The 6,123-nt window shown below is 43.8% G+C and overlaps 1 long non-coding RNA gene across 1 annotated transcript in view; it reads left to right on the top strand.

Moving 5' to 3' along the window:
- Positions 1-4,900: 4,900 nt before the first annotated feature.
- LOC115304559 overlaps positions 4,901-6,123 on the top strand; it is a 3,991-nt gene continuing 2,768 nt past the window's right edge. Inside the window, exon 1 of the long non-coding RNA XR_003914497.1 lies at positions 4,901-5,093. This is a non-coding gene — a long non-coding RNA (uncharacterized LOC115304559). The remainder of the gene's footprint in view (positions 5,094-6,123) is intronic.

Here is a 6,123-nt window from a genome sequence, read left to right as displayed (position 1 = left end):
GATCTCAGAGGACCCGTGGAGAACGGGGATGCTTATTTGTGCGATGCCTGCCCCCAGCACGGAGAACCCAGTGCTTTGGTCAGTGCGCTGACTGATTCTCATTAGGCACATTAGCACCAGCATCCGGCACTCTGCAGGGACCAGAACCGAGGAGTGTGGCTGCACTCACCGACTGTGCATGGACTGCAAAGCAAATTATGCTTGGAGCTGGAGGTTAACTTTAATGGGTCTAGATTGAGCCCCTGGGAGCCCCAGTGGTTATGTCCTAACAGTGTTGAATAAAGAGACACAGATGTGTGGATGTGCATTACAAACATGTTAAAATATTTGGAGGGCACTTTTACCAACAGAAGGTGACCGGCCATCAGCCCATTTGCAAAAGAAGCATGACTGAACAGCTCCTTCCTCACAGATTTTTATTTCCTAATATACCAAATACTTGTGAACTTCCTGGGATGTGCACAGTCCTCTGTGGAGACTGTCGTCGTGGTCATTAAACTCTGAAAATACAAGTGACAGATCCACCATGGTGTGGAAATGGGGCTTTCAAAAACTGAAACATACAGCATCAGATGCTCCAGAGATGCTACTTGTGGCCCTGGGGGTTTCTCCTCCTCTCCCTCTCCAAAGAAAAGCACATAACTCAGAAAATATTGAACAAAAGCATAAAGCCCGACAGCTATATCCAGTAGCATTTTATGAGAGAGGATTCTCATTCATAAAAGGCGAGATGAACCAAGAAAAGCACACAATACAAAGCAGGAAGGAAGCTATGGAGCACATCTCCTGTCCTAGAAGGGAAGATGATGTTGGAACCAAGAATGACCACCATCGCGTTGGCACAGCAGAGCACTGGGTCGTCAGAGGGATGGCAGTGGAAATAAAGGTCTCCAGTAAGAAGATTTCATTTCTGATCATGACTCTGCCATTGACTCATTATACGTTGTTTCACCTCCTTCATCTTTCCTTTTTTTCCCCTATAAAATGTCACATCTACAAAAACTTTAAAAATGCAATGCAATTGGGAAAAGTTCAAATGTCTGAGTCAACTGTCTTAACTCAGGGACCTTGTCTTGTTATGCCCAGATCACAATATCATCCCCAAAAACCAGAGACCACCAGGGTGACTGAGTCATGCATGCAAAAGCAAAGGGCTTTATTATGGCCTTAGGCTCGCCGGGCCTAAGCTCTGGCTCACAGACTTTACCAGTGGATCCGTGCTGAGAGCCCCAAACAAGGACCAAGCAGGCTTTTTATGGGGTTTGGGAAGGGGGAATCAAAAGAAATTGGGACATGGGAACAGTGATCCAATCATAATTGTACAATATCATTGACAACAGATTTAACCATACATGTTGTTTAGTGCGTTCATTACTTTTGGCAGGACCCAATCACAATATTTAGAGTACCTTTAAAATCAACCAATTACAGGACGAGCCTAGGGTCTGGTTTGGCGACTATCAGGTTAACTTCAACATTAGGTAACAGGGTCCTATCTAAAGTTCCCATCTGCAGGCCTCACCCTTAGGAATGTGGAGAGTGGTAGCTGGCCTTCCTTGATTGGGTGTTGCGAAGGTGGTCTCTCTTGCTCTAGGCAATGTGTAACTTTCTGTTAGTTTCTGGGAACTGAAACCTAGGCCTTCTAGATCAGAGGTGAAACTTAAAGCCTGTCATGGAGTCTGTTTGGTTTAGACTTGTGTCCTTATGGTCTCACCATCGTTTGAATGTCCTACAGGACCTTCCACACTGGAAGTGTTTGCTGTTTACTGAACTCTGTCGAACAGGACGACAAGGTTCGTCAACACGGGTAGGGCCACACAGAACACCTCCACATAAATATCATGGACATGTGCGTAAGGCTCAGAGGAGTAAATTTGGCCCATGTAAGTCCATTCTGGGGGGGGTGGAGGGTGGGCATATGTGTGGGAGAAGGCATGAGTGTGGAGGGAAGTGGAAGGAAGAAGAATTAGAATACAGCCAATAAGACTAAGGTTAATTGAACATTAGCTTGAGTCAGTGCTGGACCCTGGCGACGGTGAAATGGCCCCTCAGGCTGTCTCCTGAGGGAGGCTGTGTGCCCAGGGCCCCAGGCATGCAGGAGAACAACAGTGACTCACACACGGTAAAGTCTTCTCTCAAGACAGAAGAGGACACTTCCAAAACTCCTTCCATACCCTTCACCGCCACCTTACCCTTGAACTGCCTCCATTTTGTCTTCTGGGCTACCCTTCATATCCATTCTCACCCGTGAAAAATGTTAATGCTTTTCAAAAGGCATAGCCCCCACTTTATTAGTATATGGCCCCTGTTTCCTTCTGATAGTATACTGTTGCATCCTATGCTATTCCAAAATGATGCTCATTTTCATTTCTACTTAATAGCTTTGCTTGGCATAGATCGATCCCGACTTCAGCAAAGAGAGAGTCACATATAAAACTGAGATTTTGAAAAAGAGACTTTCCTATGTTTTTCAGAGTGGTGGATTTGGGGGAAATGAGGGGAAAGAGTTTAACTGTTCTTTATTATATTATACGAGAGCCCTGGGGATAAAGATTGATACATTGAACCGCATTAAAATTAAGGAAGTCTATTCATCAAAAGACATTAAGAACATTAAAAGGCAAGCCACAGAGTGGGAAAAATATATTTGCAATACATATATCCAACTGAAGACTTGTATCTAGAAATAAATACGTAAGACAGTCATCTCAATTTTTTTACAATAGGGAAAAAAGCTTGAAAAGACATTTTACAAAAAAGATACCCAATAAATATATTTAAACGGCTGTCAATAGAATTCGTCATCAAGGAAATGCAAATGAAACCCACAGTGAAATACACATTCACTACAATGGCTACATGTAATATGACAAAACAGTAGAACAGTTTTGGTGACAATATGGTGCCCTGGAAATCTCCGGTGCCACTAATGGGAGTGGAAAATGATACAGCCACACTGGACACCTGTTTGTCATTATTAATAAAGTTCTGCCTATGCTAAGATCCAGCATCCTCTCTTCTATGAATACAAATGTATATTTGTGCCCCAAAGGCCTATTTGAGGAGGTTCTTTGAAACATTATTCAAAGTAGCCCCAAAGTGGAAACAACCTACATGTTCATCAATAGTAGGATTGAATAAATAGTAGGATAGTCATAAAAGGGACAAATATTAACAAAATGCAACAACTTGGAAAGAAACTCACAAATATGAAGTTGGAAAGAAGAAAGCCACATGCTTTGTGAACCCATCTAAAGTTGAAAATGCAGCAAAACTATTTGCTGGTGATAAGAACCAGGAGACTTTTGGGGGGCCCTAGGGTGGCTCATTCACTTACCATCCAACTCTTGATTTCAGTGCAGGTCATGATCCAGGGGTCACGGGACAGAGCCTCGTATCACGCTCTGAGCTGAGCATTGAGCCTGCTTGAGATTTTTTCTCTCTTCCTCTGCCCTTCTCCCCTTTCTCTCCATAAAAATTAAAAAGAAAAAAAAAGGTAGCAGGAGGTCATGTCACCTGCAGAGGCCAGAGGGGATGCTGGTGTGCTATTACCACTCAAGCCCCTATCTGGGCACATTGAAGCTGTTGACTTTGTAAAAATTCCTCAAACTGCCTATAAATGATTTACCCATTTTTTTCTATTTCAAAGAAAAGTTTGTTTTTAAAATAATGGAAGGCTAATTTGATAAATTAATTTGATAAAAACAGTTTCATAAATGCCTCCTAGTGGTTTCTCTCTGATATTCAGAAACTAAGATATTCTGTCTTCCCCCCAAAACCACAGAAAATAATTAGAAATTCTCAGAAGCTAGATTTGGTGATCTTTAAATGCCCCCTGACATAGGAAACTCACTTGTAAAATGACCTGTAATCTTAAAGGTGACAGGACGCCTCCATGACATGAGGGCAAATGCAGAGAGAGAGAGAGAGAGAGAGAGAGAAGCCTGAGCAGAAGGATACTTAATTAGTTGAGGCTAGAAAAAGTGTCTTCATCTCCAGTTCATGCAGAGATCAGCTCAGTTATGGATGGACCTTAGGACAGAATGGTTCAAGATGTCAATCTTTGCGTTTTGGGAGCCTCAGAGAAGTTTCTGAATATAATGAGTACCAAAGGGTACTGACCTTGTGATCTATGTCACCCCCTGTATCAGACATCATGTAACCATGACTAACTCTTCATCAGCATTTGAAGTTCAAAATCAACATGGACACACTCAAAGGTAACACATTTCTTACATCAGAGACTTTTGTTTCCTCTGTGAACTACAAACCAATTTCCTTGGGCTGCCATTTAAGATGATTCATCCCCATTTTCAATCCATTTCCCCATTTCATACAAAGACCTTAGATTTCTGGTAGGAAGGCCCAGCCTCCCTGTGCATTTTCCCCTGTGACTGTTCTATTTTCTTTTCAGGCTTTCTGAAGGGATCAAACTGTCTGTGGTCTGTTGATGAATCACTTGTTCTCTCTGGATCCTTCCCCAAAGACTTTCCACACAATTCATTGTCAGGTTAATGCGCTTCCTCCATCACAGCCTATGTGGCTACATGATTTGAGAGACTTCCCTGATTCTGAAGTTCAAGGAGGTGCTACAGAAGAGGATTTCTGGATTTGGTGGCAGTGACCCAGAGGTGGCCAAGAGGGACCCAGCCATTTCTGCCATGCTCCCCAAGCTTTGATGGGACAGGTCACAATCGCTTGGCATGTCTAAAGTGACCTGTCCCCATGGCTGTCACCATCCTTTGTGACATCCTTTCTTTTTTATTTTTTTTATTAGAGACTGGTGGGGAGCATGGGCAGAGAGAGAGGGAGAGAATCCTAAGCAGGTTCCATCCTCAACACGGAGCCTGACATAGAGCTTGATCCCATGACCCTGGGATCATAACCTGAACCGAAATAATCGAGTGTCAGATGCTCAATGGACTGAGCCACCCAGATGCCCTAGCACATCTTTTCTATAGGAATTCCGGGTTCTTCACTGCCCGCAGGTTGACCATAAATGCTTCCCAGTCTGTTTGCCACATCCAGGGAATAAATAACACTCACAGGACCGGAGTATAGACGCTCTAATCTTGGACCCAACTCTGGAACAGGTGAGCATTTCCTACATTCCTGGCTACCTCTTTCTACGTCCTTCCTCCCTTCATACTCTGTTCCGTCCCAGGTCCTCAATAAACACACAGCAGAGTGTCTGTCTTACCACATGTGGACTCAACGAATGACATGCAAAAATCCCATTTCCAAATAAGGTCACGGCCTGGAGTTTGGGGTGGACACAAATTTGGGGGACACTATCTGACCCAGCACTCCTGCCAAAGAGCATGTTCTTTTTAGCTGTGTGAGCAAGATGGATGTGGGTCTGAAGGAGGTGCTTCAGTTGCCATTTGTTTCATATTCTTTTAGTTTTTATTTTTTAATTAAAATTAAAAAATTTTTATTAAAATTTTTTGGTAATGCACACACTTTAAAATTTTTTTAATGTTTTGTTTTTGAGATAGAGAGACACAGCATGAGAAGGGAAGGGCAGAGAGAGAGGGAGACACAGAATCCGAAGCAGGCTCCAGGCTCCGAGCTGTCAGCACAGAGCCCAATGTGGGGCTTGAACTCACCAACTGAGAGACATCAGATGCTCGACCTGCTGAGCCACCCAGGTGCCCCCCCACACTCTTTTTTTTTAAATGTTTATTTATTTATTTTGAGAGAGAGACAGAGCACAAGCAGGGGAGGGCCAGAGAGAGAGGGAGAGAGAGAATCCCAAGCAGGCTCCAAGCTGTCAGGGCAGAGCCCGATGTAGGGCTCCAACCCATGACTGTGAGATCATGACCTGAGCTGAAACCAAGAGCCAGATGCTTAACCAAGTAAGCCTGCTTTTTAGGGCTTTGCTCACTCCTAGGTCTTAGCGAAGATTCTCCGATGATGAGGACACCTGTGGTTTGGAAGACATTCAGCGCATTCCTGCCGGCTATCATTCTAACAAGATTACCATCCAAGTGGCCTTGGCACACGTGAGCAAAGTGTCAAGGGGTGAGCCTGCTCAGGAGTGAGCTTTCCTACAGAGATGATGGTTTAAAATATCCCTAGAATCTTAAGCACAGTACACTGAGAGGCACACGCTCTTGGGTC

This window comes from Suricata suricatta, chromosome 10, assembly GCF_006229205.1.
Source record: "Suricata suricatta isolate VVHF042 chromosome 10, meerkat_22Aug2017_6uvM2_HiC, whole genome shotgun sequence".
NCBI classification, from domain to species: domain Eukaryota; kingdom Metazoa; phylum Chordata; class Mammalia; order Carnivora; family Herpestidae; genus Suricata; species Suricata suricatta.
The sequence above is the reverse complement of the archived record's forward strand: the minus strand, read 5'-3'. Positions and strand labels throughout refer to the sequence as shown.